This window comes from Stegostoma tigrinum, chromosome 22, assembly GCF_030684315.1.
Source record: "Stegostoma tigrinum isolate sSteTig4 chromosome 22, sSteTig4.hap1, whole genome shotgun sequence".
Taxonomy (NCBI): Eukaryota; Metazoa; Chordata; class Chondrichthyes; order Orectolobiformes; family Stegostomatidae; genus Stegostoma; species Stegostoma tigrinum.
This window is the reverse complement of record NC_081375.1, coordinates 53,113,776-53,128,242: the sequence shown is the minus strand read 5'-3', so window position 1 is coordinate 53,128,242 and position 14,467 is coordinate 53,113,776.

Here is a 14,467-nt window from a genome sequence, read left to right as displayed (position 1 = left end):
AATGCCTGGCACTTACGTGGCATTAATGTTTCTTGTGATATATTAACCTAAACCTGAATATTGTCCAGATCTTGCTGCAAATGAACGAGGGCTACAACAGTATCTGAGGAATGGTGCTGAATACTGTGCTGTCATCAGCAAACATCCCCACTTATGACCTTTAACAATGAAAATGAGGGAATCTTGTAGAGATGTTCTGGGACTGAAATGAATGACATGCAAACACCACAGCCATCTTCGTCAAACTAGTAACCGCGTGAGAAACAAACTTTTCAAAAAGAATATCAAGGAAAATTCTGTCACTGGAGCTATGGTGCTCCCTGAGCTGGTTAACAATTTCAGAATGTTCAAGTTCCCCCAGTAAAGATCCTGCAGTATGGCCTTTGACAACATTTCGCCCGTATTAGTTAGTGTACATTATCTTTGTTGATTTGAATTGCATCTTCATGATGATGAGTCAGATTTAGCTCTTAATGACGTTACTATAGTCACAGTCAAGGATTTAGCTGTGGTTCAGCTCCCTTCATTTCCAGTCTGTCACTAGATGGCCACTGATTGAGTTGGACTAGATGAACCCTCCTGGAGTCTAAATAATAGCCTCATGTAATCTTTGATCTAATCAACATCAGAGCAAGCTAATTAGAACCATGCTTAAAGCGTTGTTGGTTGCTGGTTAAAGTTTGTTATAAAGCAGAGATTGCACCCCCCCCCCCGCCCCCGAAAACTAACACTGAAACACCCAGAGTAATACCTCACCGTATAATCTATAAAAGGGGTGTGAAAAGTTGTGTGATCTGCCTTTCAGAAACTTCTAAGCAGTTAAATAAAATAAATCCCTAACACTCACTTTACAATCAACAAGTAACAATTTATTTATCTAACTCTAACTTGAACAAATTAACTAAATTATTAACAAACTGAATAAATCCCTTCTAACTACTGACTACTCCCGACTAAAACAAGATCCTAATATTATGCTGTTCCAATAAATACAAGTTCCACTTGTCTAAAATAAAATTTAAAAAAATAGAATTTAGTCTCTCAAAATTACAGCCAGATTATGTGTCTTCTGGAATGTTCTGTGCCTTCTCTGTCAAATGTTCTGTCAGGAATATTAACTCATCGTGCAATTGGTATCTTTGATTTTTTTCTTGTACGGTGCTTTCTCTGAGACATACAGGAGCTCACGAGAGCCAGCGATCCTCTCTTGAGAGCTGAAAGTTGTTAACTTTGGCTGACGGCAGTTAGTCCTCCTGTCTTTGCCTAACTGCCCCTTCTTTTATCAAAACAGAAAGAACTGTTGTTGCTGTAAATCAGGAGCAAAAACAATGTTGCTGGGAAAGCTCTGCTTTTATGTCTTGATGACGTACCAATACCTTACAATAGGATTGGTCCCTATGTTGTCAAAACCATCAGGTTTAAATTTAATAGGTTTTTGGTTTCTAAGTGTCTAGTTCAAACTAATTGGCTAAATCCATAACTTGCTGTCTTGGTAAAAACTGCTGCTTGGCCTGTTAACTGTATGGCCTTTTGATACAAACATGTCAATTTGGGTGCTGTCTTGACTTGCAAACTTTCAAACTGCTCACAGACTTTATTTAAAAAAAACACTAAGCATAGAAAAAGCACGTCATCCTTTAAAGGGACCACACACTGCTTACCCTGCCCCTACCCCCACCCCCAGCATTTTACAAACACTAAATTCTAAAGTCCTGCCTCTCAATCCGCAAATACTCAACCCAACTTCAGAAAAAGTTCAAAATCATCGGATTCAGTTTGTTTTTTTTTAAATAATATAGGTGGTCCAAGCACTAACTGTCAATCAAATGTTCCTCACTTCAGTAATAGGTTGCTGAAACAGTCTAAATATGCTTTACATGGCTGAGCACCTCATAAAGATTTTGTTCAGCAACAGTATTGTCAAGCATGACTCAGTATTTAACACACTCACCTCTGAAAGATTCTCATCCATATATTGAAGACCTTACTTCTCTGTAATTTCCAATACCATACAACACTCCCAAGATAAACTCAGAAAATGCTGGAGAAACCCAGCATACTTAGAGACAAAAACAGAGTTAACATTTCAAGCCCAGTATGAGTCTTCTTTGGAGCTGAAAGGGGACTGGAAAATGTTCACTCTGGGAAGAGTTATATTAAACACTAAATCTATTTCTCTCTCTATAGGTGATGCTAGATCTGAGTTTCTTTAGCATTATCTGTTTTATTTTCAGATCTCCAGCATCCACAGTACACTGCTTTTATTGTGACCCAAGAGAGAATGTGCTCCTCTAGTTCTGGCTCCTGTCATGGCCAGTGTTTAATTGCCCCATTATTCTGGCCAGTTGTCTGAGCCCTAATCTCTGGAACTTTACCCAAACCTCTCTCTCTCGACACCTCTCTCAGTTTCTATAAGACAATCGTTAAATGTGTCTCTTTGACTAGTTTATGACCACTTATTTTATCAAGTCTGTCAGTTTGAATTGAATTAAACTGACTTTATTGTCACGTGTACTTACACGAGTACAGAGAAAAGTTTACAAGTCATCACTGACAAGGTACCTAAGTACACGTTCTTCAGTACAAGTTCTCCAGAAAAAATATTCAGAGAAATAAAGAAATAAAAAGCCCAGCATTACATGATTAAATTAGATAATAGAGAAATAAAAAGTTCATAAAAACAGTTCTTCTAACCCAATCCGGGCTGGGCCTAGACTCCAGACCGCACCAGGCTTCACCTCAAGGCTCCTGAGACTGGGAGATCGCTCTGGAATCACCTCAAATCCTAACACCCACACTGAGGCCACACGGAGCTGAGAGAACCCTGCACCGGGCTGTGAGAGACCCCCGCACCAGGCCGAGCGAGACTGCCACACCAGGCCGAGAGAGACCTCCTCACCAGGCCAAGAGAGACCCCCATACAGGGCTGAGAGAGACCACCACACTGGTTGGCAATGTGGGGTAAAGTTATTTAAAGCTTTAAAATTAGCTACACTTTCTTCCCTAAATCCAGCTTTCACTTTGGATAATCTTACAAATCTACATGACAGTTTCTGTTTCACCAAGTTGGCTCACTCAGTAAAACCCCATCTGAGGTAGAGGTTTATGAGCTGAATTCCATCCCAGAACTTAAGCACGTAATTCAGGGTCAAATGTAGTACTGTGGCTGTCCTGAATTACTCATTGACCTGTTCCAGAGTATCTTGAGGACTCCACTGGCAATCTCCAACAACAAGTGTAAGTTTTCCCAATTTCCTGGCTAATAATCCTCTCTTAACCAGCACAAACATATCAGAATTTTTGCTTATTCATCTAGTTCTTGTTTGTTGGGCCTTCCTGTGAGTAAGTTTAGCTTCAAAACAGCAGTCACTGCACTTCATTCTGGTCTATACATGTGAGCTTTTTAAAAATTATGTTAAGTTGCCACATAAATGCAATTTCCCTTTCTTTCACTTTATTTAATTGCTCATCTCATTTCTAACAGTAAACATTTGTTCAATTAAATGCAACACTTGGACCTAAATTCAGTAATAAACACCAGAACTGCCCATCATTGGCCTCTCTCAATACTGCATCAGGTTGCTTATTCCACAACCATCATCGAAAAAAATTACATTTGTTCAGCTTGGCCGTGGAAGGACACAAATAGTGGGAGATCTAGACTCTTAAGAGTGAACAACAACAGGCTGTACTGAACATAACAGAACACAGAGGATGGTAAGAAAGGATACTTTATCTGGAACCTTGCAGAGCCAGGCTCCACCTCAAAGTGATCTGAAACCTCTGTGATAAACAGCCTTTTGCACAATCAGCAGCTGATCCCCCATGTAAAGGTTCAAATCACTTTACATGCACCACTCACAGAAGAGATTTGATTAAGGCATTCAAAATCATGAAGGTGCTGCACAGAGCAGATAGAGGGCAACTGTTCCCATTGGTGGAAGGAATAAAGTCATAGAGTCAAACAGACTCTTCGGCCCAACTCACCCATCCTAACTATGTTCCCAAATTAAACTCATCCCACTTTCTCCCCTTTGGCCCATATCCCTCTAAACCTTTCCTATTCATGGTTATTTAAATAGAAATAACATGCGAGGGTCTGAAGAAAAGGCAACAGAATGGTCCTAAGTCATGTTGCTTGTTTGGAGAGTAGGTGCACACATGATGGACTGAATGGCCTCCTCGTGCGCATAACAGTCCTGTGAGTCTGTGACATGAGAACAACATTTTAACAAAGGAAATGTTCGAGACCTGGAATGTACTGGCTAACAGTGTAGTGAAGGCAGCTTCAATCTTGAATTTCAAAGAGGACTGAGTAATTTTTTGAAGGGGAGACTTTTTCAGAATTATGGTTTTAAAAAAAAAGGCTTGAGCTGAGTTGCTCTCACAGAGGTCTGGCACAGACACAGTGGGCTAAAGGCCTTCATGTGTGCTGTAATCATTCTATTAGTCTAATCTGTGTCCTTACCTCAGCCCATCTGCTCCTGAAACTCTTGTTTTTGCCTTTGTCAGACTTGTTGCAGTATTCTGCTGAATGGATTTTCCAATTTCCATTCCCGACAAACCTCACAAAACTCTGCTTGTTCTTCCCGTAACCTGATAATTAATTCAGTCCATCCTGTCACCCTTGCCCTCACTGAGCTATATTGACTCCTCTTTACGGTATGTCTCTGAAGGTTCTTACCAATGTTTATAGATGAACCATAGAAAGCATTCTATCACAGTTTGCTATAACAACTGCTCTGCCCAGGATTGTAATTAACTACAGAGCTTTGAGAACACATCAAGCAAGCCAAGTTCCATTCATTGAAACCAAAAGAACTGCGGATGCTGTAAATCAGGAACAAAAACAGAAGTTTCTGGAAAACCTCATCAGGTCTGGCAGCATCAGTGAAGGAAAAAGCAGAGTTAATGTTTTGGGTCCAGTGACCCTTTCTGTTCTGAGGGAGGGTCTCTGGACCTGAAACATTAACTCTGCTTTTTTCCTCACAGATGCTGCCAGACCTGATGAGCTTTTCCAGAAACTTCTGTTTTTCTTCCATCCATTGAATCCATCTACACTTCTCGCTGCCTCAGAAAGGCCTCCAATATTATCAAAGTTGCCGATTATACTCTTCTCCAATCTTTTCTGTCAGGCAGAAGATACAAAAGCTTTAACACATGTACAAACAGATTCAAGAACAGCTTCTTCCCTGCTCTTATCAGAACACTCTCAAATTTTAAATTTAATGTTGATCCCGCTCTCTGTGCACCTTCTCTGCAGCTATAACATTGTATTCCTTGCCCTGTTCTATCCCCCCAATGCACTAAGTATGGTATGATCTGCCTTTACTGCACGCAAAGCAAAACTTTTCACTGCACATGTGACAATTATAAAGCAAAGCAAATCAATTTTCCCTATGGTTTCATTCCCCTCCATACTCTGTAACTTTAAGAACTGCTGTCCTTTCATCTTGAACTGTCTGCTCCTCTGACCCCAGCCTCTTGTCTGTGCTCCCATTCCCATTGATCCTAGCACTCGGAGCCATACTATCTGCCCCTAGGCTGCATAAGTCTGGACAGTATGTCTAAATACTACTGCCTCTCTGCTCTCATTCTTTGAGTGCACGTCTCCATCAAACTTTTGATCAGCCATCTCAATATTAGAAGCCACATGCCAATTGGCTGTCAGTAATCCCACAGCCTACCAATATTCACAGCGTAACAAAAACAGAAATTGCAGGAAAAGCTCAGCAGATCTGGTAGCATTTGTGGAGAGAAATCACAGTTTTGGGTCCAGTGATCCTTCTTCAGAATGTTCAGACCATTTTCAGTTTTATCTTGAAGATGAGTGTGTTTTATTCCTTGTTAAATATATTTTAGCATAAATGTTTTAATATTCCACCTCGAGCAGACTGTAGATAGATCTGGTGATTTTACTCCTCAGTGTGAGTAGATGTGAGGCCAGTATGAAATGGTTGCGCTGACAGTCACTTCCTCCTCACTTTTTCCTCTTTTTCCTTCAAACCACATTTTCAGGATAATGGAGGGTCAGATTGTATCACACCCAATTTATTACAATAACGTTTAGCTAACTTGCTCCTTTTGGAACGAGAGACAATGTGGTCGAAACTGAAAAACAGCTCAATAAGGAAACCAGGACTCAGAGAACAAGAACAGCTTGTTTCTGCAGTTATGATGCACAGTCCATGACAAACCACCAGTAACATTTATAAATTGATATCGTTATTGCACAGGTCTTCCCAAGAACATAAGAACATAAGAGACAGGAGCAAGAGTAGATTTTCAGTCCATTGAGCTCACTGTGCCATTAAATACGATTATGGCTATTCGCAGGTTTTCATTTTACTCATCCGTCCACTCCCCATGTTCCTTCATTCACTGTGACACTGACAATTTGTCTATTTCAGTTTTAAATATGCTCAACAATGCAGACTCCACAATTCTCTGGGCCAGAAAATTTATCCTCATCTCAGTCGTAACTAGTCTCCGCCTGAGATAGTGGCCCTGTTCTTTCAATTCCCCAGCCACAGGAAGCAGCCTATCAGCCTCTTACCCTGTCAAGCTCCTTGGGAATCTTTAAGGACAGCACCTCACTGGGGACCCTGCAGCCTTCTGGACTCAATATCAAGTTCAATAACTTTAGGGCTTGAGCTTTCCCATGTCCTTACCCCAACCCTCTCACACCAGGTCTTGTTATCACAGTCCCAATTACACACCACCCATCATTAGTCACTAACAGTCCTCATTAATAGCTATTCAAGCTGCTAGCCAGATCAATGTTCACTCCTTTGTCTGTCCAACTGTTCTTCCCTCTCTATGAGCTCTATATCCATTTACCATTTACTCCTTACTGCCTCCCACCAACCAATCTTCTGCAAATAAGCCAACTTTATCTACCACCGTCCCGAAACATTAACTCCGTCCACAGATGCTGCCAGAAATGCTGAGTTTTTCCAGCAATTTCTGCTTTTGTTCCAGAATCTTATGCATTTCAAGGAAATACGAGCGCTTGAAATGTAATAAATGCTGAGGCTGTGGGCCAATTGCTGGGAGGTGGGTTGAGTGCAAATTTAGGTAGCTTTTTGGGGCAGACCCGATGGGCTGAAGGGCCTCATCTGTACTGTATGATTCTAAGATTCAAAGAATATAGACCTAATTTATTCAGCCTGTCAAACCAACAAAATTAATTAATGGAGTCCAGAAGAGCGCACTGTATTTCAGGTAACATCTCACCACGCCAATAGCAGCCAGGCTTTATTTCTTTACACTAGGTTCCTTGACCAAAGGTCAATATGCCATTTGCCTTTCAGCTGCTTGTTGTACATACAAATATGGGTATGTGCAAGTCTATCTGAACAGCAATATTTACATGTTTCATGCCTTTTAAAGATATTCTGCTTTTCCATACTTGCAACCAAAGTAAATAACTGCTTACTTCCCCATTTAGAACTCATAGCAACTAATGGTAGGTCTCGGGGTAGTGTTGGCGAACAGAGAAAGCTAGGTGCTCAGGTACATAATACTTGGAAACTTGCATCACGGGTAGACAGGGTGGTGAAGAATGCATGGAGCACACTTGCCTTCATTGCATACCTTTGAGTGTAGGAGTTGGGTCATCATGTTAAGGTTGTACAGGATGATAGTGAAGCCTCTTCTAGATTATTGTGTGCTATTCTGGTTGCTCTGATATAGGAAGGATATGATTAAATAGGAGAGGGTTCAGAAAAGATTTACAGAATGTGCTGGGACTGGAAGGTTTTGAGTTATAAACAGAGTGTAAGAGGTTGAGGGGTGACCTTCGAGAGGTTTATAAAGACATGAAGGTGAATAGCAAACTAGGGGGCATATTTTTAAGGTGAGAGGAGAAAGGCTTAAAAAGGAGCTGAGAGGCAACTTTTTCACACAGTGTGTGGCTTGTATGTGGAATGATTTATACAATCCCAACAGTGTGGAAGGAGGCCATTCGACCCATTGACCCACCAAAGAGCATCCCACCAAGACCTACTCCCTACCCTATCCCTGTAACCCTGAATTTCCCATGGCTAACTCACTAAGCCTGCACAATCCTGGACACTAGGAGGAAACCAGAGCACCTGGAGGAAACCCACACAGACACAGGGAGAATGTGCAAACTCCACACAGACAGTCGCCCGAGGGTGGAATCAAACCTGGTGCTCTGGGGCAGTACTAACCGCTGAGCCACTGTGCCACCAGAGGATGTGGTGGATGTGAGCACAGTTACAACATTTAAAAGACATTTGGACAGGTACATGAATAGGAAAGGTTTAGAGGGATATGGGCCAAGCAGGCAAATGGGGCTAGTTTACTTTGGGAAACTTATGGACAACTTGGGCCGAAGGATTTGTTTCCATGCTGTATGACTCTATGATTATTCTCCATTTGCCAACTTGTTGCCAACTCACCCTGCCTTTATCTCTTCGCAGCCACTTTGTGCCCTCTCAGATTACATTTCCACCCCACTTTGTATCATTGGGAAACTTAGATACATTACTCTGTGTGCAGACTCTCCTGGCGTACATGGAGACATGAGAAAAATGGTGTTTTCGGCTATGCGGGGGCAAGTTAATTGAATGAAAGGTAATAATTATAAATCTCAACGGCTGAATAATCCTGCAAAATTAAGTTCTCCAACTTCAAAAGCCAGATTGACCTCCCTCCACGGCAAGAGTTGGGAGTTCTTTTGCATGCATTTGCCTCTCGAAAAATGGAAGTCCCCTGGTTGGAAGGAAGTCCCCCCTTGCTGATGTCTCCTCTGAGGCTCAGTGACTCATCCTCAGAGATCGAGGAGTTGGCTTCTGGTGGAGCTGACTACAGAGATGGTAGAACAAAAACAGAAGTTGCTGGAAAAGCTCAGCAGGTCTGGCAGCATCTGTGGAGGAAAAAAACAGTGTTAATGTCTTGGGCCCGGTGACCTTTCCTCAAGACCCTGAGGAAGGGTCACTGGACCCAAAACGTTAACGCTGCTGCCTTTCTTCACAGGTGCAGCCAGACCTGCTGAGCTTTTCCAGCAACTTCTGTTTTTGTTCCTGATTTACAGTGTCCGCAGTTCTTTCAGTTTTTACAGAGATGGTGGAGATGCTGAGGTTAGCTGTAAGACACAAGGGAGAGAAAATGACACAGCAGTGCTTGACACTGACAGTGGGGTTACTGTGAGAGTTGAGATGAAGAGTGGCACTTACTGAATTGGCAGGAGATAGATTTCCCAACACCATTAGGAATTGTTCAGTCTTCTCACTAATGTCTTATTTTAGGGAAGGAAATCTGGCACCTACACCTAGTCTGACCTACATGTGACTCCAGACCCACAGCAATAGGGTTGACTCTTAGTTACCCTGCTGGCCGAGTCAGCGATGCCCACACCCCACGTATGAATAAAAAATATCTCCTGCCAGAGCCAGGGTTCTCTCCTCAAAGGGGGAAAGGTACTTAATGTCAGGCACTCGTTCACCCATGGGGCTTCTCTATGGCCTGCTGTGGGCTGTAATGAGAGAAAGGGAGGAATTGAGTGAGGATGAAAGTAGGTGGCACGGCTGTTGGTCATGGTGTAGGTGGTCAAAAGGTGGAAAGGCATTCTGAAGGACTCAGTGGGCAGCACGGTGGGCATTGTGTGGTTAGTGGTGTGGAGATCGTGGTGGAGGCAGGTGACAGCAAGTGAGGGAAGACAGTTGTCCATTTGCTCACTGAGCTGGTTGTTCCATGGTGAGCAGATGTTTCGTTACCATTCTAGGCAACACCATCAGTGTGACTTCTGATTGAAGTGTTGGTATTTGGCTCCATTATAAATTTATACGACCCTCTGGTGTGGTGGGTCTTGTCACTTCTGGTTCTGTTATTTCAGCAACGGTCTGTATACGGGGTCTATTTCTATGTGTTTGTTAATGGAGTCCCCTTTTGAGAAGCAGGCTTCCAGGAATTCCCTGACATATCTGGCGTTCACTTGTCCCAGTCAAACTGATGGCACTCATTGTCTGTGTGTACTGAGACAAGTGAATATTGGTCATGTCTCTGTACTGCCAACTGGTGTTTGTGTATCCTGGTCATTAGTTTCCTCCCTGTTTGTCCAATGTAATGTTTATTGCACTCGCTGCATGGTATTCTGTATATCGTGTTAGTCCTATTTGCTGTCAGTATGGGGTCTTTAGTCTTTGATAGCATTTGGTACAGTGTTGCTGTACGGCTGTGTGCAATTACGATCCTACGTGGACTAAGGAGTCTGATTATCATTTCTGATATATTTTTGATCCAGGGTAGAGTTACTAGTGTCTTCTGGAATGCAGTGTCCTCTGACTGTTGTTTGGTTTGTAGGCATCTGCGGATGAAACTTCTTGGGCATCCATTATGGTAAATACTTTGTGCGTGTGAGGGAAGACATTGCGGGCAGCAGTGGGAGTGTCAGAGTGTGAGCCCTGGGGGAATTGAGTCTTCCAGACCTCCTCCAAAAACACCACCCACACTCTCCACCTCCTCCAAATACACCACCCACACCCTCCACCTCCTCCAAATACACCACCCACAGGGTGTGGGTGGTGTATTTGGAGGAGGTGGAAAGTGTGGGTGGTGTATTTGGAGGAGGTGGAGGGTGTGGGTGGTGTATTTGGAGGAGGTGGAGAGTGTGGGTGGTGGATTTGGAGGAGGTGGAGGGAGTGGGTGGTGTATTTGGAGGAGGTGGAGAGTGTGGGTGGGTTATTTGGAGGAGGTGGAGTGTGTGGGTGGTGGATTTGGAGGAGGTGGAGGGTGTGTGTGGTGTATTTGGAGGAGGTGGAGTGTGTGGGTGGTGGATTTGGAGGAGGTGGAGGGTGTGTGTGGTGTATTTGGAGGAGGTGGAGGGTGTGGGTGGTGTATTTGGAGGAGGTGGAGAGTGTGGGTGGGTTATTTGGAGGAGGTGGAGTGTGTGGGTGATGTATTTGGAGGAGGTGGAGGGTGTGGATGGTGGATTTGGAGGAGGTGGAGAGTGTGGGTGGTGTAATTGGACGAGGTGGAGTGTGTGGGTGGTGGATTTGGAGGAGGTGGAGGGTGTGTGTGGTGTATTTGGAGGAGGTGGAGAGTGTGGGTGGTGTATTTGGAGGAGGTGGAGAGTGTGGGTGGGTTATTTGGAGGAGGTGGAGTGTGTGGGTGATGTATTTGGAGGAGGTGGAGAGTGTGGGTGGGTTATTTGGAGGAGGTGGAGAGTGTGGGTGGTGTATTTGGAGGAGGTGGAGAGTGTGGGTGGGTTATTTGGAGGAGGTGGAGGGTGTGGACGGTGTATTTGGAGGAGGTGGAGAGTGTGGGTGGGTTATTTGGAGGAGGTGGAGGGTGTGTGTGGTGTATTTGGAGGAGGTGGAGTGTGTGGGTGGTGGATTTGGAGGAGGTGGAGGGTGTGGGTGGTGTATTTGGAGGAGGTGGAGAGTGTGGCTGGTGTATTTGGAGGAGGTGGAGAGTGTGGGTGGGTTATTTGGAGGAGGTGGAGTGTGTGGTGATGTATTTGGAGGAGGTGGAGAGTGTGCGTGGGTTATTTGGAGGAGGTGGAGGGTGTGGGCGGTGTATTTGGAGGAGTTGGAGAGTGTGGGTGGTGTATTTGGAGGAGGTGGAGGGTGTGTGTGGTGTATTTGGAGGAGGTGGAGGGTGTGGGTGGTGTATTTGGAGGAGGTGGAGAGTGTGGGTGATGTATTTGGAGGAGGTGGAGGGTGTGGATGGTGGATTTGGAGGAGGTGGAGGGTGTGTGTGGTGTATTTGGAGGAGGTGGAGAGTGTGTGTGGTGTATTTGGAGGAGGTGGAGAGTGTGGGTGGGTTATTTGGAGGAGGTGGAGTGTGTGGGTGGGTTATTTGGAGGAGGTGAAGAGTGTAGGTGATGTATTTGGAGGAGGTGGAGAGTGTGGGTGGGTTATTTGGAGGTGGTGGAGGGTGTGGGCGGTGTATTTGGAGGAGGTGGAGGGTGTGGTTGGTGTATTTGGATGAGGTGGAGTGTGTGGGTGGTGTAATTGGACGAGGTGGAGAGTGTGGGTGGTGTATTTGGAGGAGGTGGAGAGTGTGGGTGGTGTATTTGGAGGAGGTGGAGGGTGTGGGTGGTGTATTTGGAGGAGGTGGAGAGTGTGGATGGTGGATTTGGAGGAGCTGTAGGGTGTGGGTGGTGTATTTGGAGGAGGTGGAGGGTGTGGGTGGTGTATTTGGAGGAGGTGGAGAGTGTGGATGGTGGATTTGGAGGAGGTGGAGGGTGTGGGTGGTGTATTTGGAGGAGGTGGAGAGTGTGGGTGGGTTATTTGGAGGAGGTGGAGTGTGTGGGTGGTGTATTTGGAGGAGGTGGAGAGTGTGGGTGGGTTATTTGGAGGAGGTGGAGTGTGTGGGTGATGTATTTGGAGGAGGTGGAGGGTGTGGGTGGTGGATTTGGAGGAGGTGGAGAGTGTGTGTGGTGTATTTGGAGGAGGTGGAGAGTGTGGGTGGTGTATTTGGATGAGGTGGAGATTGTGCGTGGTGTTTTTCGAGGAGGTGGATTGTGTGGGTGGCATGTGTTATGCCAGGACAAACACACGCTGCCCCAGTGTGTGTTGCATGATGTCCTGCCGGTGTGACTAACTATCGAATACATCATGAGCAAATTAAACCATTGAATCCTTATGGTAAGATCGGTAATCGATTACATTCCACCAACTCCACACTGCAGCCACCTTCCTTCACCTTTGAGATTCTTTGTGGACTTGTTGGGCTGAAGGGCCTGTTTCCACACTGTTGAGATCTCTGAGATCTATAACCACAGCCCTTCCACTTCCAACTGTGTCTCCACCTTCTCCCACCGCACCCTGACATATTAGAGTCATAGAGTCATACTGCATGGACGCAGACCCTTCAGTCCAACCAGTCCATGCCGACCGTAATCTCAAACTAGACTTGTCCCCCCTGCCTGTGCTTGGCCTCTATCCCTCCAAACCTTTCCTTTTCATCTACTTCACCAAGTGTCTCTTTAACAGTGTAACTGTACCTGCATCCACCACTTCCTCTGAAAGTTCATTCCACACGTGAACCACTCTCTGCATATAAAAAAGTTGCCCCTCGTATCTTTTGAAATCTTTCTTCTCTCACCTTAAAAATATGCTCCATTGTCCAGCAATCCCCCAACCTGGAGAAAGGACACCTGTCATTGACCCTATCCATGCCCCTCAGAATTTTATAAACATCTATGAGGTCACCTCTGAACCCCCTACACTCTGGTATTCCAACATAACACAAGTGTAGGAACGGAACGGAGCCGATAAACATGGAACATCATGGAACTGGGGGGGTATAGCTGACTTCAAAGGTGACTGTTATATTTTCACTGTGAGGTTTCTCACGCCCTACTATGTGTGAGAAGGTACAATGTGGACACTGTTTATCCCACGCTTCCCAGAAGGAAGACGATTTGGAGTTGGACAGTTTACTTGCACAGTTATGGAAGGGAGCAAGGGTGAAGCGATTGGCTCGGTTTAAATCCATCATCCCTGGATGGTCAGCTGGAGGTGGCCCTGAAGCCTTTGAACTTCTCAAGGACTGAAGAGCGCAGAGCGTCTGTTTCTCCTGCACCTTCAGTCTCTGTTCCCCCATGTGCATTTTGTGCAGAACACAGCACCCCCTTCTTATTCTGGGCAGCCTCAGTGGGTACGCTTACTGAAGGGAGTCTCCAAACTGATCGAAACACAGCATCAGCAATCCAACGGCTTCCACACTGAGAAACCAGGTGGGTCCTGAGCCTGCAGCTGTTCCACTCTCCAGTACCAGAGTCCTCAGAGATCCCATCAGACAGACTTGTTAGTTAGTAACTGTCCTGTCCCCTGAGGCTGGTTCCACACTGCATCCTGTTGGAGATTTGGATTTTTGCCGTATTTGGACTTCATGGCAGCTGCAGGAATCTGACACCAACCTGCCGGAACATTCCCTTGTGGTTTCCTATCTGCTAAACATTGATGGAGTGAAAGCTCCGGAGGTTGGCTGAGCGCTCCTGATTGATCGAGGGTTGGGGGGGGTTGGTAAACAGGCTGCCTCATAGCTGCAGCCAATATCTTCTTGGCCCCAGGAGAAACAGAGACTTGATAACCCCAGGGGACAATCCCATTTGACTCTCTTGGGTTGGTGCGGAGTTTGGTGGTGACTGGCGGTCTCCACTGCTTCCAGCTCGACTCATTCCCATCCCGTGGCTAACCATTCTGCCCTGCCACATCCACGTAGACGATGAAATGGGGGAACCTAGTGCCTGGTCCAGCCTCCACACACCATGTGGGAAACACCATGAACAAACACTGTGTGGTGGGCCTCATTGGAATGGACTCAGTGTTCTCAGGAAGAACCCAGTTTTGATAAGGGCCATTGTTGGGAGGGGCAGAGAGCAGAACCACCGAGGCCACCTGCTGGCAGCTGACCCCCATACTACTCCCCCCACCCCCATCCCAACTCCCCACTGCTTACCAATATTCACTTGTGGCCTGGGGTCTATAAC